The 23,707-nt window shown below is 40.3% G+C and overlaps 1 protein-coding gene across 3 annotated transcripts in view; it reads right to left on the bottom strand.

Annotated features, from left to right (window-relative positions):
• The window catches only part of htr4 (5-hydroxytryptamine receptor 4), a 64,482-nt gene that overhangs the window by 39,040 nt on the left and 1,735 nt on the right, over positions 1-23,707 (bottom strand). Inside the window, exon 1 of one of the 3 annotated variants that reach the window (XM_088374991.1) lies at positions 9,726-10,011. The exons of 1 other annotated variant lie outside the window; for it this stretch is intronic. The gene's annotated coding sequence lies outside the window, so the exon portion shown is untranslated. Of the gene's footprint in view, positions 1-6,020; positions 6,198-9,725; positions 10,012-23,707 lie in introns of those variants that run through there. One more of the 3 variants, XM_088374999.1, reaches the window with a different exon arrangement.

Genomic DNA, 23,707 nt, shown 5'->3' with positions numbered 1-23,707 from the left:
GGCCAACAAGCCACTGCTGTGTTTATCTTTGCAAGGGAGGTCGGCCTCAGTTTTGGCTTTCAGAGACCGGAGTCAGTGCTACACACTCGCAGACTGTTGACCTACTTGGGTCAGACATCTTAGTTTGTCGACACTTATCACGCTCATCACATCAACTCTTTGAGGCCTTTTCTGTTATTCTATTTGTACTTTTTCCAATTTTATTTATGTGTCAAAAGCACACTTAATTATCAAAATTTGATTTGTTTTAAAAATTAGCACACACAAATCAAAGGTAGGACACTGCACTGCTTAATACAAAACACTCTCTCTCATCTCACTGTTTTTAAAAATGAAGTATAAGTAATGGATACAGTCCTCAAAAATGACCAATTAAACACAAATGCATCCCATAAATGAATCAGAAAGGGCCATTGCAGGGCCTGAATGCTCATTACAAACTAAAAATAATGCTACACAAAAATACAGCACTGTATTGTACATAATACTGTATCTACAACATGTCTGCATCAATTCTTGGTCAGGGCACAGGACCTCATCAACACCACAAGCTATGTTTTCTCTGGCTAGGCAACATGGAAAGAAAGACCTAGTGTGTTATTAATTATTTACTAAGCTTTCATTTTTTGGTTATTATATGAAACAAAATATATATACGGTAAATCAAAAAATACATATGCATTGCACACTTGGGTTTAATACTCAACAGGAATTCAAGGCACAAATCTACTTAAGAAGTTGGCAAGCAAGACATCCTAAATGTGTCTACTTAATCAAATAGAACAATTTTTTATTCCGCCACAGCAGAAATCTTTTTGCTGTGCCGCACCAACCAACAATGCTTCATTTCGTGGTCCCAGCCACATACACAATGAATGGGTTTGGCAACAACACGCTACGGCGGCACCCTTTGTCAATGCGGAGTGAAATGGGCTTAGCACTTTGATGTGGCAGCAGGCCATTATTATGTTTCTATGGGAAGATTCTGTGCATTTGAAAATTTATAGGAATCCCTTTGCTTTGCAAGTTAGCATCAAGGCTTCCAACAAGTGTAGGTGTGTTGCCGTGACAACCCCTTTAGGGGTCTTAAAGGGATGTCATTAGCATATCATTCAGGTGGTCATGTGGAGTAGGACAAGGGGGAAAAAGCGCTTGGAGGCTGTCTCAGGGCAGCTTCAGGGGGGATTCGAAACTCAATAGTTCCATGATTTATTTCCTCTTAATGAGGAGTGAGCAAATTTCATTTGATTTTAAATATGGCCAGATGGGCAAAGTCATTTGAAGATGAGTTAAAAAAATGGAGGCATTGAAAAAAGTGCTAATTATTTATGATTTATTTATATTTGTTAGGAATTCGCCTGAGGTGTAGCTCTCAATCAGATGCCATTAAAGTGAAACGAGCAAGTGATTAAGCGAGAGGGAGAGAGAGCGAGGGAGAGAGCAAGAGAGAAAACGAGAGAGAGAGAGAGAGAGAGAGAGAGAGAGAGACAGACAGAGAGAGAGAGAGAGACAGACAGACAGACAGACAGACAGACAGAAACAGAGGCAGAAGCAGAGAGCGGAGCCTCTCGGCCACAGCAATCAAAGCAGTGGTCCTCAACCACCGCACTGTGGCCCGGTACAGGGCCGTGGGCCACCTTGGACCAGGCCATGGTGGGCCGCACAAATGAAAGAAACAAAAAACAGCACGTATTTATTAGCTGTCCTGTGATTCTTTCTGTTACATCAGGGATTGTCAACTCGTGGTCCGTGTGTCTTTAGTGGTCCGTGGCTGTTTTGCAGATGGTCGCAATATTGAAAATGGAAAATAATTGTAACATTTTTAAAAACAAAATCGATTATTTAGACTTGATTTATTTTTCAGCTAATTTTGTCAATCGTTTACCCATCCAAATTATGTCAAATGTGGCTGAGATTCCCAAAATAGACATACAGATGCAAATAAACACCCTGTATAGGTCTTGCCAAATTGTCTCGTAGTATATTTTTCACTGTGGCGCATTAACATGATTGACTCACGTAGCAGGGTTTGACAGGCACACGTGAAATCACAGGTCACTGGAGATGCCACCAAAAAGTCTCAAGTCAAAACGGTATAAACAGGACACACAAAAAAAATACTTGACATTGAAACAATGACTGTTTTTTAAATGTGGCATGACAAACAAGCTTGACAAAAGTCGTGCCAGAGTCATGAAACACAAAACCATCAAATCTTGTTCTTTCTTTTATTTACAGCTTGTGGTCTAGAAAAAAAATGACTTCTTTCTTGTAATATATGGCCTATGTTAAAAAAGGAATTGATTTGTGCAACAGTGCATGAATAAAGTCATGAAACTATGAGTTCAGCGTGAATGAAATGTAAAAGTAGCACTGAGTAGCAGGTGCGGGGGTGGTCGGCGGCCTGCGCCGCATGCATAAGACATGAGTGAACACATGTTAGCTCCAGCACATTTTGGGAGGTTTTAGTGACAGCTCTCATCCGGAGCGAGTTGGAACGAGATGGAGACTTCAGCTCTCATAACTTCACATTTACAGTCGCTCGAGTGCTCTCAGATCCTACATCATCAAACCATGGCAGCTCAAGAACATGAGACTCACTAGACTTCCACCAACTAAAAAAAAAAAAAAAACATCTTCGTTTGCCTTTTAGATTTAGTCATTAACATAAAGTAACTCATATTTATTGCACACACTACTTTTCTTTTTCCACAAACATTGCCACTGCCAATATTCCTTTCTAATGCGATCCACATTTAGAACGGTCTTGCAATAAACCACAATTAATACAACTCTCATCTCACACGTCACTTGTGATTCCGACTCGAACAATAAACGTCCATCCATCCATTTTCTGAATCGCTTTATCCGCACAAAGGTCACGGGCGTGATAGAGCCTATTCTGGCAGTGTTAAGGCAGAAGGCGTGTACACCCTGAACTGGTCACCAGCCAATTGCAGGAACAAAGACAAGAAATAATTCAGAGAGTTTAGCAAAAAATCCCACGCACATGCACTTTTGACCGCAATGCAAGTGACCTCTCGCCCCTTAAATTATTTACATTTAAAAATTGGGCAATATTTTTTTTTCCATGAAAATTGCTTATACAGGCATTCAGCAATTGTGTCATAAAAATAAACAACGATGAGAAATAATCCACAAAGTGAAAACAGGAAAAAGTCCATAGCTTGCTCAGTCCCATACATGCACGTAATATACGTAAAAAAAAAATAAACACGGTCACGCATGTGTTATTTTAATGTGATCGCTCCTCCCACCAAGTTATTCATGATAACACAAAAGAAATGATAAAAAGAAATAATGCATAGACCACTTTGAGAGCAATGTGAGTGCAGGCATGCGGAGCACAGGGAGGGAGGGGCTCCCGGTGTGCCCTCACACGCTGTCACGAAGCGTCTCAGGTTGGTTTGCGAGTGGGTGAAGTCATCAAACAGAAGCTTTGTGACCGAGCCGCCGGAGGTGCAACAACCCAAAATAACTCCCGCGCTCTTCGTCGTCCTTCAGACGTCTTCGGCCTCGCGGTGAACCCTCCTGCTCCTGCGTCGTCTCTCCCGTAGCGCTTTTACTCGCCGCAATCCGACCTCACCAGTGCTGTCTTTACATGACTCAATGACTGCCGCAGCACAATGACGCCCTTATGAACACAGATGATTACAAAAGACACTTGACATGGTGGACTCCTTTGAGAGAAATCATGCCATGGAAAACACGTCTCAAACGGAATGGGAAGTTGGTCATTTTGGTGTGATATAGACATGTTAGGCTCAATTTAGCTATTTGGGTAAAAACAAAATAGCCACAGGCACCAAATTCACCATGCGATCAAAACTGGGTGGACATCCATCTATTTTCAACACTGCTTATCCTGTTCAGGGTTGCAGGGCTAGTTCAGGGTCGCAGAGGGTGCTGGAGTCTAGCCCAGCTGACATTGGGCGAAAAGTAGACTAAACCTGAACTGGCGGCCAGCCAGTCGCAGGGCACATATCAAAACGAACAACCAATAGCACACAGTCATTGAGCGAGAATCGATCACATGCTAATTGCACATAACAGAAGCAGCAGAATTTTGGACCAACTGGAGACGCTTGATGGAGGGCTAGCTGTCTACACATAAATAAAGAATTTCATTCAAATTCCATTCGGCCTGGTTCCTATACCCATAAATAGCAAAGGTCACCTCTAGACATTTTAGGGTCAATTTCGCTTTTCATGCAAATTAAAAAAAAATAGCTGACCAACAAAGTCACAAATCAATGCAACATTTGGGAGCCATAACATGATGCATGAAACAGTTCTTGTGGACCCATAGCTGAAATTGAAAGAACGTCAGTCAATTTGATTTGAAACAATTTTGGATGAATTCCAGAATCACGAGATACATAATTGTCTAAGTGCAAAAACATATATCGATATCCACTTCCATTAAGTGTCAAACAACTTTTGTCCATACAGTGCGACACTACCACATGGTATTCTTAAGAATCCATGAGTCTTCAAACTCCCTCCGCACATTTCATTGACTCTTTGGACTTTGATGTTCTTTGAAAGTTGCATTTACAGCCAATTAAATGGTCTAATAAACTGAATTAACGACTTTCCTAAGCACTGACACTAATAAACATTTAACTGCACTCACTAATTTTGTTCAATGACCAAACACATTTTGGGATGATGTCCACAATATCGGGGTTGACGGGTTCGCACATCCGCCCACAGCTTAAATCCGCCTCCCACATTCCAAAAACATGCATAGTAGGTGAATCAAAGTCTCTAAATCGTCTATTGGTTTGAATGTGAGCGTGAATGGTCATTTGTCTATATGTGCTATCGGTTACAGTTGCCAACTTCACACCATTACTCTTGCTTGAACCCATAATTTGAAGATATATTCAGATATTAAAACCTCACTTTAAACCTTCAATAAAATCATAAACCTTATGTGAAACCCTAACACTGGCTTGAGCCCCTAATTTGAAAACCTTATCCTATCTTGAAACCCTAATTTCAAATCCTAAACCCAAGATCTTATTTTTCAAGACTTCATCTGACTTAAGAACATCATGTTAACAAATATACGAGATTGCAGGACATTACGTCGAGCAGCAAAAGACATTTACAATATTTGTTATAGCACCAACTAAAGGTCAGCAAAGCACACTGACGCCACATCGTTTACAGGAAACAAATTGATCATGTTTATGATAGTCTCTCTCTCTCTCTCTCTCTCTCTCTCTCTCTCTCTCTCTCTCTCTCTCTCTCTCTCTCTCTCTCTCTCTCTCTCTCTCTCTCTCTCTCTCTCTCTCTCTCTCTCTCTCTCTCTCTCTCTCTCTCTCTCTCTCTCTCATAACTTCAACAACTTGATAACACTAACTTCCACCCCCAATTGAAACCTTTTTAACATCTTAATTTGAAACTCCAGACCAGCTTTGAAACCCTGAACCCATAACTCTAGTTTGAAACTCTTAGTTGGCATTTTACCCTAATTATTACACTGGCTGCTTGATACCAAAATTCCAAACCCAAACATTCAAACGTAAATGAAACCCTAACCCTGGTTCAAAACCACAATTTGAATCGTTAACCTTTGTTTAAAAGCCCAACAATGCTTACAACATGAAATTGAAACCTCAAACCAAAATTGCTAAGCCTGGCTTGACACCCTAATTTCAACCCAGACACATGCTTGAAACCCTGATTTGAAACCAAAACCCTTGTTTGAAATGCTTATTTGACACCTTAATTCTTGTTTGAAACCCTAATTGGAAACCTTAACCCTTGTTTGAAACCCTCCTCTGATTTGACACAATTACATTTATTTGAAAACTTTCTTCACCTTGGTGGAAGTTTGACAGGCATTACAGGACACTTTCCTTGTGTCAAACACAGGCAGCATACTAAGCATGTAGTACAAGCATCCAAGTAACTACAACTGTAATTCAAATTCAAAGCACAACAAAAAGCATATGGAGAGGTGACGTCCTTGTCAACGTCCATCTTACCTTCAAGAACACTCCTCAATCAAGTCCAATCATTCCCATCTTGCCTCAGTCCCAGCTTGCTGATCTACATCTCCGCAATGTCATCAAGACTTTGTGCCTCTATCAGTTGTGCTTTTCACTGTTCTGCGCGTGTAAAATTATGGCATGCAAGCAGGTAACAGGCAGGCGGGCCAAGGTGTGAACTGACAGTGCTCCCTTGTAGCGTAATCAGCACCTTCGACCCCGCCAGAAGCTCCATAAAATGTTGCATAACCATAAAAAGCAGGACGGAGGGTGCATATAATTTTCAAGCACACCTACTGTCAAGCCCTTCAACAAGAATATAAAAATCAAATATAGTATGAAGGACTTTATGCTATGCATACAGTGGAACATTTGAAGGTTGATAGCCATATCTACAAAGTTCAAATGATGTCACCTCCAGGATGAGTCCATTTATAAAGGACATCTGGAAATGGTCAAATGACAATTTACGTAACATGTCAGCTTCAAACCAAAATCACAGACTTTATGTTCTGGTCCGCTCAGAATACATGTGACTACCAAACTTTGTACTGCTAAGTGAAACTGGCTTCAGGGGCTGAAATTTCTTTAGAAATTCCGCACTGTAAAAAACACAACTTGTATTTTTGGGGATAGAACTTTAAAATTCAATTATTTATATAAATAATTGATATTTATGGAAAATGGATACCCCCTAAGATGGATAAAAACAGGTGGATTTTGCCTGTTTAGTTTATATTCCAAAAACAAAACAATCAGAACACTGTGTTTCAGCGAGTTGGGCTGCACAGAACACATTATATACAAAGATTTTTTTTTGACTTCCCCTTTAAATAGCAGTACTGAGTAAGCAATTCGTTTGCGCCAAAACAATTTGCTGAGTTATTTACTTGGGCTATATATTAAACCTTGGGGGACAATACAGAGGACAGTTATTTCTTGAAATTTTTATTTCTTGGTTGAAAATGTGAGTAAACCCAATTTTGCATTAACAAAAATGGGGGGAAAAATAGATTTGTTGAATTTGTTGATATTTTATCAGTTTGCTGTCTTCAAACTCATTCACAACTTCATTTGTTTTCTACAATGTTGTGGACTAAGATCCTAGCTAAAATGCCACTTTAAACCAAAACGGCCACCATCCTTTCATAATACTTCTTGATAGGTCATGGTTTACGCTTTAGAGGCTAAATTTGTTCAAAATTTGTAGGAACCCTGGAAATTACCCCTAAAGTGACTGCTTCAAATCAAAATGATGGACTTGGTTCCCTGATTTTTTTTTTGTTATTTTTTTTTTGTTACTCTACTCCTGACACCCATGCCTTGTTCATGTTGCCATGTTGGGTCCCTGCTGAGCAGATTTTTGTGGTAGATATTTAGCAAACCAAATTAAAAACACAATAATGAGATTGCACAGTACAGAATCAGTGCAACAATCCAAGCAAACACAAACGCACATAATCCCTTAGAATTATAGGTCTTCGTCTTCACAGTGTGGACACAGTGTCAATCTCAATGAGAAGATCCATGGATTACCGATCCCCCCCATCACACACGCTGACACATGCATGTCATCTCATTTGACTCTTGACAGATGGCAGAAAGCTTTTGAGTCACATGGGCGTCATACATGTACATATACGCTCTAGCACTCCCACACACACTACTCCATTCCTGATAAATGTAATTAGAATGTATTGTGTTTACTCTTGCTTTTTTTCCTCCAAATGAAATGCCTTTGTCAGGGCTTTGTCAGAATCAAAAACTCACCCTGTATTGCAAACTTTTTCATCCAACTAAATCATTACGCTCAGTAGTTGTGAGCCCTCAGAACAGCACCTGTGACTTTAAAAAAATGTATGCAGTGCATCACACACGCACACACTAACAAAATCACAGACATTTTTTTTCAACCATTTGTCATATATATATATATACATAAATGGTGGTGGCTCCTTTAGGCTTTTCCCCGAAGGGGTCGCCACAGTGAAACGCACGTTTTTGTCCAGATGAGTCGCATGAGAAATGTTTGGTACCGTTTTTACGCCGGATGCCCTTCCTGACGTAACCTCTGCATTTACCCACGCCTGGGACCGGCACAGAGGAGACACTGACATATGCCCCCCTATGGCTGCACATGGTTCCCTGACCAGTAATCGGACCCAGGCAGCGGGCAGTGAAAGCTCCACATCCTAACCACAGAACCATCAGGGAATATCCATCCATCTATTTTCTATACCGCTTATCCCAACGGGGTTCGCAGGCCTGCTGGAGCCTATCCCAGCAGTCATCGGGCAGTAGGCGGGGGATACCCTGAACCGGTTGCCAGCTGATCGCAGGCCACACAGAGACGAGCAACCATATCCGCACTCACACTCACACCTAGGGGCAATTTGGAGTGCTCAATTGGTCTACCAAGCGTGTTTTTGGGATGTGGGAGGAAACCGGAGTGCCCAGAGAAAACCCACGCGGGCACGGGGAAAACATGCAAACTCCACACAGCGAGGGTCGGAGATGGAATCGTTATGATGAAATACATAAAATGTTATCTTTGAGTCAAAATTATGTATTTCCATCTTTTCTGACATAGCTCTTTCAACCTATATGTGGGTTATCTTATGGTAGATATGATGCCCAAATTTCATGTAGCTCTGTAAAACTGGCTTGCATGGGGGGGTTGAATTTTCAAGTTTTTGTGAATGGCAAAAATGCTCCCAAAATATCCACATCAAACCAAAATGCCACACTTGTGTTATTTCAGGTATGGCTTTAACATACTTTTTATTTTTTAATTTAGTTCCCTCATTTCTGTTCAGTTTGTTGGGTCATTATTATCTGTCCAATGTGCTGTTGCGCTCTATGCTGTGCTTTGTGTCACCCCTGACCTCGTCATGCCCAAATCTGTTTATAGTTTATTGTTTATTTTGTTACTTTCATTTGAACTGCTGTCTATTTAGTTTCTCATGATCACATCCATAGTCCTCAAAACCTTGCCTTGCCTTGCTGCCACAGCTAACCGTCAGAAATCTTTTTGTTTACTTTTTTCACAGTCATCTTTTGCTTGTGCTTTGTTATGAACTCTCCCTGTTTGTGGTGAACTTTTTTCAGTCCTTGTTTTTCTCCATTCCATTAGTGCCTTGATTTCCCTTTAGTTTTATTTAAATTAAATATTCTTTGGACTGAACCACAGCCCCGCTTCCATGCCTCCCTGCATTTGGGTGCTCAATCCCACGCTTACGTGACAACCTATGCATTTTCAGGCATATTAGACTTTTAGTGGGGTTGACTGATGGATAGACAATGTGTATTATAATTCATGGAGCTACCTGAAACTGGCTTTGAGAGCCAAATGCATAGGTTAGAGAGAATTTTTGTGAGTCTCCTCGTGATACATATATGCATGCTGTTATGTGAAACAGCCTAGGAGGCTCAAACAAAATAAATGAATGAATTCCAGTGGTCACTAAATAACCCAAATTAGTTGTTTGGTTTTATTCTTCTTCCAAAAAGACCATTGTCACGAGGATGGACATTATGAAAAAGACTATTTAAAAGGCTAAATGATTTAAGCAATTTCGTTCCTCCATACTCACCTGAAGGTTTTAAAGTGGAACTACTTCCCTCACTGCAAGGAGGCATGCTTGACGTTCTGATTTGGGAAGGTCAAAATGTCGCAAAGGTGGAAAAGGAGCCCATACTCACCATGTCTCCGCGCGCTTCTAGCCTGTTACGGCGCAAAATCCACCCTCCTTCCAAAAATCACATTGTCCTCCGATCTCAGAGCTCCATACACAGACCAAGAAGGCGCGTACGCAACCGACGCGAGAGGAAAACCGAGCAACTTGGACAAGGAAGGTCCAGCCAGCCAGCCAGCTGCGTGACCGACCGCGTGAATATTTGGGAAGCGTTTCTGATGTGAGGAGGCGGACAAGTGTATGCAGCGCGGCTGTTTGTGCGTACGCGCGCGCTCTTGTTCCTCCTACCCATGTGAATGACACATGCTTCCACGCAGACATGCGCGTGCGCGCGCACACGCCGCTACTCTTCCATTCAAGCTGAGTGAACGTGCACGCGAGATAGGATACGTGAATGCACGCGACGAGATGAAAATAATGAAAATTAAAAAAATTGATTCAAAATATTTAACACAAATAATTTGATGGTGTGCAAATAGCTCAAGCGATTATTTAAAATCCAGAGCTCCGATCAAATTATTCAAAAAGTTAAATACGTACAGGTAGGTGTTCAAATATCTCTGTCGCCCCCTGCTGCGAACTGTTTAAAGTGATACTACCGTAGACACATGAAGTCGGTGGTGTTTCACACACGCACACACACACACACACAAACACAACATAGTAGGGCAATTAACTTTAGAATTATGAATGACTGTGTGTTCCTTGTGAAAACAAGAGGTTTCCTTCATGAAAATTATGGTCAAATACAGATAATTGCGTCAAGTTTTGAAAAACATATTTTAGAACTGCAACTTGAGTGTAAAGCAGAAATTGTGCTTGTAGTTAGGCAGAACTGGTTGAGGAGGATGGGACTTGATTTACATGTGGTCATTGTGTCTCAAGTACATGTATTAGTGTGGAAACAATTGGAAAAAAAATCATAAAACGAGTTGACGTTTTCTTAGCTACATGCAACTAAAGCGAAAGCAAGTGGATACTCAGGAGCATAAATACCTGTGAAAGGAAAAAGCATCGTTAAAGTGGCACACAAGGACAAAGTATATACACTAGCATTCCTTGCGGTGCAGCCCATAATAGGTTTACAAGCCTGTAAAGGACTGAACCTAGTCAAGAGGGTGCTTGTTGTGCAAATTGATGATGACATGGATTATAATAATTTGATGGAAGAATACAGCAATTTGTTCCAGGGTCTTGGCTCCCATTCAGGAGAACACACAATCAGACTGGATGACAAAGTGTCACCAGTCATTTATCCATACCGCAAAGTAGCATTTGTTCTTCAAGAGCCTTTGAAAGGTGAGCTGGACTGGAAGTGATTGAAAAGATGGATGAACCAAAACAGTGGGTGAGATGGAATGGATAGCCAAGCCAGGTTATAATCTTAGAGATCTAAACAGAGCTATACATGACAGAGAGAACATTTTATACTTCCCACAAGAAAAGGCATATGCAAAATATTTTAACAAACTGGATTCATCATCAGGATGTAGGAAATTAAAGCTGGACGACGGAAGCTCAAAACTCCACATTCAAGATTCCATTTGGCAGTGCCATTGCTTCAGTCCGCGGGGTGTAGCACAAAACAATACACATGATCTATGATCACCTGGAAGGAGTGGACACAGCATTGTGTGGGGAACCACATAAAAAAAGAGAAGACCAGTCGGAGAAATGTGCTTGAGGCAACCAGAAAAGCCATCCGAAGCTGACTGAAAAAAAAAAGTCAACTCGGAAGTGACATTTATAGGGGGCATCCTGAGCAGTGACGGCATCAAACCAGATCCCAGAAATGTGTCAGAAGTCGAAAATATGTCAAGCCCACAATGCAAGAAGAATGTACAGAGGTTTCATTGCATGGGAAAGTTTTTACCCAATCTCAGTGAAAAACTGGCACCACTTAGACAACTGACTGAAAAGAAAATTGAATGGGAGTGGCCAGGGCCTGCTAATTTCCCGCACAACGTCACTTGTGTGTGGTGTGTCACCAGCTTGACTCCTTATTGGACGACGCCTGAGATTAAACCTGCACATCCAGATGACTTGCTAGTCAGTGTGAAGAAGAACACAGAAAGCAAATGTGCCGAGTGAGGTTCAACCAAGTCATGTATCATTTAGACAGAAAATTGAGCTCTCCTGAGACAAAATCAAGGAACCTGCAACTGGAGAACAGAGTTCTGAGACTGCTGAACAAGCTCAACACACAACTACGACTCCATTACACGAGTCACCTGATGCAAGAAGATTCAAGATTCAAGAGTTTTTATTCGCCATGTTTGAGCGTGCCAAACAAGGAAACAAGGAAGAACCCACACTCTTTTAATCTTCAAGAATTGTCAAACCACCAGAGAGACCTTTTGAACACATTTAACTGTGTTTCTATGTTGGTTGTCAGGTTATCATGACATAATACGTACTACAATTGTATAGTTGCGCAGTCTAACTGTGATGAGCGCAAACCTATTTTGTTACTCATTTGTTTACGTAAAGGAAGACGTTCATTTTGGCAATATAGAGCAAGGTTTAATAGTGATTTAAGTTTGAAAAAAAACAAAGATGGAACAATGTGAGCAAATGCATATTTTCCTACTATTGATGGTTTGAATGTATTGTATATGAATTTTATGTGTATTTTGCATGTACTTCCAGACAGCAGAAGGCGCACGAGCAGATAATTGTGAGAACTGAAATGATTGTATTCCTGTCTCCCACATTTCTCCTTTGTATTGCTCTCTTTCTCTATCGGCTCGCCATTCTCCGCCTGCCCATTTCTTCTGCCTGGGCTTTGTAATTGTCGTATTTGTTTTTCATCCTTTCTGTTCCTGGGTCACTGCGCTGCTGGAGTAACAGTGTCACGCTTATAACACACGCTGGATGTCACGGTGCAACAATTCAGCGGCATACACGCACATAGCATCTGTCAATTTCACACTGGAAAAAACACCCTCAAGCATCTGAGGCCATCAAGATACCATCCTGACCATTTATTTTAACTCATGGACAGTTTATATTTTACGTATCAAGTATGAAATAAATTAGTTGATCATGAAAGTAATAATTAAACTTTAATTTAATTGTTTTTTTTAGCCTATACCTCACAAATTCAGAATTCAATGAACAATTTTCTTTTTTATTTTCCATTTTAAAAACAAGAAGTGCGGAATGAACAAATTGGTCTTTAAATTAAAAAAATGAAATCAATATTAATAGGTTGAATATATTTTTTAATAGGGACGGGTGAGTACTGATACCTGTATAGGTATTGGCCTCATATTTAAGGTATCGGCTTCTCACAGAGAGCGCTGATACCAGCCACCAATACTTAAGGCAAAAAACCTGACATTGCGTAGGCCTATCATTTACAAATAAATTCTTTAAAAATCCTAAAATGTTATTTGCTTCTGTCTCCGACAGTTGAAGTGAGCTTGAGTGACTGACTATTTCTTTGCCTCACTGTATGTGTATACGTATGTATATTTATATATTTACACGTATACTTTTGTGAGGAAAGTTCAGAAAATTTATAGATAGATAGCTAGATAGATAGATAGATGGATGGATGGATGGATGGATGGATGGATGGATGGATGGATGGATGGATGGATGGATGGATGGATGGATGGATGGATGGATGGATGGATGGATGGATGGATGGATGGATGGATGGATGGATGGATGGATGGAGAGACAGATTTAAAAAAGTAACTGCTGCAAACAGTATTTTTTCACTCAAATTTACGCTCACTCAAGTAATAAAACTGTACAACTATCTGATTTTAATTGAGTCACATAATTCTAAGTCACCTTTCAGGTCACTCAAGGGTCGCTGAACACATAAAAAATAGCAGGCGCAATTGAAAGAAAAGAAAAGAGAGTCTAAAAGAAAGAACATCTGCCGCAGAGTAATAAAATTAGACAAATGCCTGTCTAAACAGGTGGGTTTTTAGGTGGGATATGAACAGTTGAATGTCCGGGGGGAGGGAATTTATAAGTCTCAGGATCTGATTTTGAATCAGGTGTGTTGCAGCAGGGAGCCCGGTACAAAGGTTGTATAGATGACTTTGTTGGAGTTAATGCACTTATTTCCAAGAATTCACCCTCTGCAGTCTAATTGGCAGTGAATATATAACCGGATGATTATCTGCACCTTCAGTCTTCTGTTTGTTTGCCACTGGCGTTATGCTGTCGCTGCTTTTAACCCACAATGTTTCCTTTCTTTTTTTTAAATCGATGTTGTTTGTTCCATATCTGCTCTCCTAAATATTTGTTGTTTGTTTAATTGTCGCAAATCAGGACAAAGAAGGTTAAATGTGGTGTCACGCAAGCTTCTGTTTGTTTGCCACTGGTGTTATGCTGTTGCTGCTTTTACCCGCTTTCTTTCTTTTTTTTAATCAATGTTGTTTATTCCATATCTGCTCCCCTAAAAATTTGTTGTTGGTTTAATTGTCGCAAATCAGGACAAAGAAGGTTAATGTGGTGTCACGCAGTTAATGAGCCTCCTTGCAGGGCGTACAGACTTTCTCTCTTTATTTGCATCTTTATGCGCCCACACGCAAGACATCGCTGCGTCAATGACTTCTGACAATATTTATCAGCAATGATTTAACAAGATCCTGTTAGGGCTTGCCACAGGGTGCCCTCTTCCTTTGAAGTCAATCTTTTGCACCCTCCTCTATCCTCCTCCTACCTCCTCTAGCATCCTCCGAGTGCCTTCCCTCACCACATTCATCAATCTTTTCTAAGAGCCTCGTCCTCCTTTGCTTTTTCCTAACAGTTCCATCTTCATCACCCTTCTACCAATATACTCACTATCGCTCTTTTGGATCTGTCCGATCCATCTAAGTCAACTCTCTATCATTTTCTCCAAACAATCTATATATGTGTATACGAGAGATGTAGAGAGAAGAACAATCATCATGATTTTCTCCAACAACCCAGCTGAGGTTGACTCTCATTGGCAAGGTAGCAAGAATGAAACAGACCCATCAAAGGCTGAGATAGAGAAATACTGGAAGAGCGTCTGGAAGGAGGAAGCGGCACACAATAAATAAATAATGTTGAGTTTCTAAAAAAGTAAAATTGTTCATCATTAAGCGAAATGTCTTATTTTTCTCTTGCATACTTATAATTGCTCTTTAACGAAGCAAAATTACATTTTATCTGGTTATTTTATTAATCGATTGAATAATACTCAATTACTAAAATATTCCATAGCCGCAGTCCTACAAAACATACCAGTGGCTGGAAAAGGCTGGACTAAAAGAGTACTGAGGACGAGTTGAGGCTGGGGTCTACCACGTCATCAAACCGGATCCCTGGTGTAGGCTGTGCAAAGAAGTCCTGCAGGCTAAGCAGCATAATACGTACAGCTGGCTGGAAAGGCATAGATGGAGCAGCATAACCAGGTCGTTGGAATAGTGTACCGGAATATCTGTATGGACTCGAGGTACCCAAATCAAGATGGCAGACACCTCCAAAGGTGGTTAAGAACAGCCAGGACAAGATCCTGGGGAACTTCCAGATCCAGACTGACAATCTGGTGATAGCCAACCAGCCCGACAGTGGTGGTGGATAAATAGCAGGGGAGAGCAGTCATGAAAAATGTTGCAATACCGAATGATAGCATCCCAAAAAAGGGCGCAATACCAAGGGCTGAAAGAAGAACTAGAGAAAATGTAGAGGGTAAAGGCAATGGTGGTTCCATTCGTGATGGGGGCAGTTACCTCCCAGATGGATGGATGGATGGATAAAGACATTATTTTTTCCTGATAATCCTGATAAAAAGAATTTTTAAAGATGCTCATCACAATCACAAAAGTCTAACATGTGTAGACTTTTTAACCTGTTAAACCTTTTATTTGGCACGCCATCTTGAGTTTGTCTCAAAAGCAAAGCAACTCCCTAAGACCCTTTGATTGTTCCCATGGGTTTTTAAAAAAAATAATTTTGCCTTTCTTCTTTTGCCAGCTTAGCGACCAGCCAGCAGCGTTTCCATGCCAACCGACCAGCCTCTTCGTCTTGGACGAATGAAGCGACTCTCTTTTGTGAGCCTCCGCACAAACGTTTCCATCATTATCTCTTCTATCGGACAGGAGTGCTCATTAAAAGTCAAGGGATTCTCTTGCAATCGATTTTCCAACAATTCTTTTTTGCGTTCCATTTGAAAAGAGAAATTTAAAAATATATGACTAAGAAAAATGCCACATATCTTGAATATACACTCCTTTTTTCTCAAATGTCAACCTCATACATGGAAAATAATTGCTTTACTCTGCAAAAAAAAAGTATATACGTATATATAATATTTTATTTTTTTAATTGAACTTCACACAGCTCTGTCAAATCCCGCAATAGATTGTTTTCATGCTGATGATGTTTATAATCATTAGGGCCACTTTGAGGCAATTTTTTGCCCAATTTGCTGCGTTCTGAAGAGCTGGACAACAAGTGTCGTCACATGACCTCCACTTTTTTCCCACCAGCGAGCAAAAAGTCACGAGGAGCTCGCGGTACACTCCCACTCGATGTCTTCACGTCTTTCACAAACACCATCTGTGCCTGGTAGGTGGCGAGCGTAGCGCTGATTGGGACGTCTGATGACTCACATTTGCGTGTCTATAAACGCAGCGTGAGGTCCCCCTTCATTCACTCCTGTTTGTCATTCCGCCTCCTCTTCCTCCTCGTCTGTGCGCTCTTCATCGCACTGCGTTCATGACACGTGCCGAATCTTTGAGCCAAAAGTTTTCTCTATCTCAAAGATTTGCTCTGAATTGCTCATTAAATTACTAGTAACACAATTCAGCCGAATATATTAATTTTACACATAGAAAAAACTGAAAATACTACCGTATTTTCCGGACTATAAGGCACACCGGACTATAAGGCGCACCTTCAATGAATGGCCCATTTTAAAACTTTGTCCTTATATAAGGTGCACCGGACTATAAGGTGCACCATTACTGCATCTTGTCAGATTTTTAATCCAAATCAAATCATTCTCCATTTTATCTTTTTTATTTCAACTTCAGACGCAACAAATTACTTTATAATCATAAAATAATGATACATAGTCTTTTTGATTGATGATTCGTACTCTTCAGCGGGCCACTTATGAGTGATTTCATGACACAATGCTTCGGGCCAGTTTAAATTTAGGAATTTGGTCCATATATAAGGCGCACCGGACTATAAGGCGCACTGTCGGCTTTTGAGAAAATTTTAGGCTTTTGGGTGAGCCTTATAGTCCGGAAAATACGGTCATAATTTGAAACACAGTCAAACTGTTGTCGTTTGGCAAAAAACAAACAAACCTTTTTTTCCTAGAAAAAAAGTCATTTCAACATGACACGTCTTTATCCCCAGTGAAAAAAAACAGTTCTTTTTTTAAATAAAATATGACTTCCACCTGCTAATTTTGTCTTTGTTATGCCTGCTAAAAAATATATTGTACTGTCACGCTATACTTAGCTATTTTACCTTAATTATTTCTATCTTACGAAACAATTAGACTTGTTTCTATGCACTTTGTTTTGAGATTGGTTGTTAACAGTTGTTTTTGTAGGGTTATTGTACTTTGTTTGTTTTTGTTGTTGTATTTTATGTCTCCTGTGTATTGCTATCTTGAAAATGTATATCCCTTCATTTTTCTATTGCTGTTGGACTGAGAGACTTCAAAATAAAGGCTAGTTACACAAGCAAGCATCCACACATGTTGACCCTGTCGGTATGCCAGCACAGAAACCAGCAAGAGCACACCATCCATATACTATATAGTATACGCATAAACATACAGCAAATGTACAAAACAGCACAATGGAAGCAGCCTGAGGGTAAACAAATAGAGCATTGCAAGACCAATTCACTCACGCATGCCCATGCATGGTTGATGCTATTTATGTCATTATACAAAACATAAAAGAGCTCCATTGACATGACAAGGCTCACTATTGATGCGAACCACCGCAGAATCTGACGTGTAGCCCATAAATGATAAAGCATACAATGAAGTAACGACCAACATCATGCCTTTGATGACATGGATTCAGCTAAGACCTCCCATTTATAAAAACATTTCACCCCAGTAAACAAAATGGAAATACTCTCTGACCGTCGTAAAAGCAGTGTTTTCCCTTAAAAATGAGAAACCAGAGTCTTAAAATGCCCATATGTGCAGCTTAACCTTCTCAACTCCTCACAGAAAATAAAGATTGGATGAGTTATTATTTTTACATTGAATGTCTAAATGTGTTGCTCCACCGTTTGTGTTCTAATATCAGTTGATTCAAGAGTTATATGTGTATGGGCATTTCCCATTGTGTGAACATTTGCATTAAGCTAGCACACTAAAAGCTAAACTATGTAGTTGTTTTTCATAGCAAACATGTGATTCTCTTTATTTTGTTTGGCAGGCTCAGTAGAACTGGAAGTGGCAATAAACTGCTTGGCGCGTCTCTTTTTTGAAGAATTGTTTACCTTTCGCCAAAGTGCTGAGTTCACTGCCATCATACAGTCCCCATACCTCAAAGCAAACAAGCAATCGGCTGAATTTATCTATTTGTGTCTAAACAATGTCATATAATGATGTTGAAAATAAACATTTAACTTTGGTTTTTTACTGGATCGACCCCAAACACACACACCTTTTTCAGTGTTTTGAGTATGCTGTAGAAAAACGCTATATTATGGAGCTCGCCAGGGCACATCTTGAGAATATTTAAAATTGTGATATAGCGCAATACTTTGCAATATAATGGAAAACTATCTACATCAATTTTAGGTGGAGATCTATAAAGTTAATGCCAATTTTTACATCTTTCCTGGGTTTCTTTTTAAAAAATCCAATATACTATACACTCCTATAATACACTAACCTCAAGAGCTAGCCCTTAAATTGAAAGCAATCTAAGAATTAAGTGTGTGAGTGAGTGTGTGCGTGTGTGTGGATGAACGCTATAAAACTCAATTAAAAGTCTCCATTCAGCCATGGAGCGTGATAATTGCTTGACATGGTTTCCCCAGTTCTCTAAACTTGCTGAGCACTCTCCTGTGCTGTCGGTCGGTTTCATCTGCTTCATCAGCTCGTAAAGTCAGAATACATGAGAGGATCAGTTGCTGCTTCAAACATCATCTGGTCTGAGGGAAGACCAGCAGAGGATAAGATAGTAATGTTTGTTTTGGGACGTTGGCTTTTAGACTGGGGCAGTGTTAGGGCTGCAAGGAGCTTATGAAACATGACGTAATCTTTATTTCGGGTTTCAAGACAGCATGAGGGAATCAAAGCAGGCTGTAAAGCCACGGTTAGGGGTTCAAAGCAGGGTTACAAACGCCTGTAGGGTTTCCAGACTGGGTTTAGGTTTCAAATTGGGGTTGTAAACCTGCATTAGGGTTTCAAAGTAGCGTTTGAAGTGTTTCAAGACTTCAAACAAGGCTGAATGTTTCGAGTTAGGGTTTCAAGCCCATGTTGTGGTTGCAAACTCGGTGTCCATTCAAGGTTGTGGTTTCAAATTAGAGTTTTAAAGTAGATTTTTCAGCCATATCTTTAAAGTTTCAATGAAGGTTCAAAGTAGTGTTCCAGTCTGGATTCAGGTTTTAAACAAGGGTTAGGGTTTCAATCACTGGTTATGGTGTCGAGCCAGGGTTAGGGTTTCAAGTTGATATTTCAAAGAGGGCTTTCAAGACCGTGTTAATGTATCAAACAAAGATTACGTTTTTGTAATTAGCATTTGAAGCATTTGTTAAAGTTTCAATTAGGGTTTTAAAGCAAGGTTTTAAGCCTAGGTTACAGTTTATATTTTGGTTTTGAATTAGGGTTTCAAACCTTGGTTCATGTTTCAAACCAAGGTTACGGTTTCAAACAGAAAACAGATGCGTGAAAACAGGTACGCACATGCACACGCACGCACACACACACGCGCGCACACACACACACACACACACACACACACACACACACAGAGTAATAAACTAACAGGAAGAGTCTCAGCTGTGATGAAAGCATCAGTAATGTCTGGTTAACTGTTCCCGCTTCAAATCCCAAAGTGAAACAAATGAATGAACAAACAAACTTTCATCCTGGTGTAGATCACTGCTTTCTTTCATGTGAATGCAGAAGCAGTTCCACTGGATGGTGAAGGGTGGCGCTAGAGATCATCACAAAACACGAACCTTGTGAGGCATGCAAGTGCGGTCACTAGCGTAGCCTCGTAGATTGAAGAGGAATATGGGACACGCGCCATTAGCCATCAAAACCATTTAAAACGTTAGCAGCTCAGTAAACAGGCGGTGAGTTCATGAACTCCTCTAACCAAAGGGAAAACAATACTTTCAACTCTTTTCCTGCAATCATTTTGGTTTCGACCGAGCGTAACGGTTTTGAAGTAGGGTTGCAAAGCCATGGATGGGATTTCAATTTAGCGTTGCAAAGTAAGATTTAAAGCCTGGTTTAGCGTTACTGAAAAAGGGATAGTGTTTCAAACTTAGGTGTCAAAGCATGGTTTCAAGCCTCAGTTTCAAACAAGGAAAGGGTTTTGAAATTGGAGTTTAAAAAAAGTTAAGGGTTTGCAAGTACAGTAAGGTTTAGCTTTTCAAAGTAGCCCACTTTGTCACAAGCGACTTAGTAGTCGATGTGCGCAACTCATCACTGGTGTCCACAATGTCAACGTAAACTTGTGCCTTTACCCAACATTGTTGGAATGTCAGTGCAATGTAAAATTTCATGAAAACTTATTCTAAAAACCTAACCCAGACTTCCAACCATACTTTGAAACCCAAACTCTGCTTTTATACCTTTACTTTTGTGTGTGTCCTATCCTATTCCATTTGAATTTTTGTCCATGCCGCTTGACTCTGACACATTTTATTATGTATTCCGGGTGATGAGAGTTCCTTCACTTGAACGAATCTGAATTAATGGGATGTAACAATATACACGCTATCACTATCATAGATTGCGTGTGCCTTTGGGTGTGACTGAAGGCAAGGTGGTTTTTACTGCGAGATGTTTAACGCATCGATCGCAACAATAAAACCCTATCACAGATAAAGGTACTACTGAATCAGCACTGAGGCGCTATTCACAGACACTCACACTCCTACTTTGCACTTTTTCAAGGTGATTTGTCACATTTACCAATGTTTTCATTTCTTGATGCACACTGTTGTCATATTTATTAATGAAATACGATGACGTACTCCAAACATGTTGGTGGAGCCCAGAATCTGCTTGCATGTGCTATGCCGGAAAGTGCAACATGATGCGAAGAGATGAAAAAGAACAAGGCTTGCATCGGGGTGAAAATCAAGATTGCCAGGAAGGTGTTGTCACATACAGACCCACGATCGGAGGTAAAAGACGGTCTCCGGTGCCCACCTCACAGCGACTAATGTTATCCGCAAGTGGAGATCTTGCAGCTCCTTATCAACATACTTTGTGCGTACTTATGTCCAACACAAAACACGAAGCATACGGGACGTATGCTTCGGCCATGAATAAAAACAGTGCTTTATATCGTAAATATAGTGCTACTATATTGTAAACCTAGTGTAATCATAGAAAATGCAGTGTATTATATTGTAAACTATTTGTGCCTGTATTAAACATAGGCTAGTAAACAAGTTCTACAATAAACATAGAGCATTATATACAGAGGGCACATAAGAGGTGCTCATGAGCACTGGAAATCGGCCCTCAGAAGCAATTGTGGCGGCTAATTTGAGATAGGTCAGGCTGGCCTCAATTTCCATATTAGTGTGCAAAAGTGCCATGACAGTCTTGAACCAGAGTGTGATATTCAATTTCCAGTGCTCGTGAGCCCCACAGTGTAGCCATGATTATATAGCACTTGTACATATAATGGGCTCCAGTTTCATATTCAGCGCATCTGTGGCAAATGCCGGCGGAGCATGAGTTTTGTGCCAGCACAAGGCTCGCTCGATCTTATTACAGCTCTCTAGTCAGGTTAATTGCAACTGAGAACCTCTTTGGCCTACGATTTCATCATTGGCATGGCAAAACAATCTCCATCTATAATACACACTACACATAATGAAAGAGAGGCATCCAAACACATCACACTCAGACTCCCAATGTTTAATTCCAGCTAAACAAAGTACCGGCAGACTACTTGGTCCCCATCTCCCCTCTGATTTGCAACAAATAAACTCCCAACGGTGAGCGGATAGTTTCTTCTGGTGCCAATCAAGTGGGAACACTTTTTTCCCCCTGCATCACGGGAGTGATGCCGTATGGACAAGCCATAATTGACTGCTGGAGGTGAATAAATAATTACGAGAATAGTGGGGACGTGGACGGGGGCAGTCTGGATCACAAGGTTTTTATTCATTACAAGTGCCTCTGTGCACAATAGAAAGAAACAGAGTGACTAGAAATGATCCAGCGAGAATTTCCAGCACGCTTGCATTGTTTGTGTCACACAATTGATTTGATCTCTTCTAAAAACAACAAATATAAATAGTCATTACAAATGCATCATTGATAGCATATTATTGTTGAACATTCAATGGGTCTGTCAGCAGGTGTTTCCTCTGGTTACTTTCATTCTGACAACTACTGGTGCACAAACTGTCAATAACAGGATGACGGTTCAACAGCAATTTGATGAGACCATCCATCAGAGAACTCTGTGAGCAGCTGGATGTTCGTTATTATGGTTTTCTTGGTTTTTTTTTGTTAACACATAATATCAAATGTCTACAGAAGAGGATTAGGGCCAGTGAAATCAGGGTTAAGAATACAGTTTCAAAGAAGATTGGGGTTTCAAAATGCAGTATCAAAGTTTTCAAACAAGGGTTTTGGTTTCAAAATAGGGTTTCAAGGTGGGTTAAGTGTCATGTTTGGTCCAGGATATGGACCCAGAAGCAGACAGTAGACGTGAGCCTGGAAACAAAAGTCTTTATGTACAAAATTTCTAAGTAACAAGAAAGAGCAGAGATGGATGCAAAAGGCACCGGAAGGCAAAACATTCTGACAATGTGTAAATGAGTAACTCAAGTATCTATAGAAAAAACGATGCCTATCCCAATGTGACCAATAAAGGACCAACGCCTTTAACATAATCAAGGACCCACAGTCATAAACATTAGGGTTGCAAACAAATGAGGGTTAGCGCTTCAGGTTAAGGTTTCAAGCTATCGTTCAGCTTGTAAACAAGAGTTTCAAGTCAGTGGATGTAGTGTTTCAAACAAGGGCTAGAGTTTCATGACAAGGGTATGATTTCAAATTAATATTTTTAATTCAGGTTTTAAACTGAAGTTATGGTTTAAATTTTGGGTTAGGGATTCAAAGTGGCTTTTTAATCCATGGTTTAGGTTTTAAACTTGTGGTAGGATTTTGAAAGACGATTCAAGACAGTGTTGGGTCTTTGGAAAATAGGGTTTCGAGCCAGAATTTAGATAAGTAGGGTTTCAAACAAAAAAAAACTTGGTATTTTATTCACAATTGTTAAATACACGCAGGCACACACACACACACACACACACACACACACACACACACACACACGCACACAGCTGAACAATGATGGCTAAGCTTCGTGAAATCTCCACATGGTTAAGCTGCTGTCTTAACGCTGCAGCTCTTCCAGTGGCAGAAAAGCAGTGAGTCACACCATGGGTCGTATTGACATTTTTATCATGTGTCTTTGGACATCAATGAGACTGGTCATGGAGATCTTTGTGATTTTTTTTTGGCTCAGCACACATGAACGAAAGTTATGCATCTTTTTAAAGTTGTTTTTAGGGTTTCGAATTTGGATAGTGCTTCAATCAGTGATGGTTCGAGACTAATTTCATATGAGGGGACCAGGCTGCGGCCAGGGGTTTTATCAGGGTCACTGATTTTAAACACACACACACGCACATACTACACGTATGCACACAACAAACACAATACACATATACACCATAGACTCCTTCAAAGTTTGTAAACAAAGTGATGTCATATATGGGTCGCGGCTGAGCTGGGGGCAAAAA

This window comes from Syngnathus floridae, chromosome 1 (assembly GCF_059516105.1).
Source record: "Syngnathus floridae isolate MCC-2025c chromosome 1, RoL_Sflo_1.0, whole genome shotgun sequence".
Lineage (NCBI taxonomy): Eukaryota > Metazoa > Chordata > Actinopteri > Syngnathiformes > Syngnathidae > Syngnathus > Syngnathus floridae.
The sequence above is the reverse complement of the archived record's forward strand: the minus strand, read 5'-3'. Positions and strand labels throughout refer to the sequence as shown.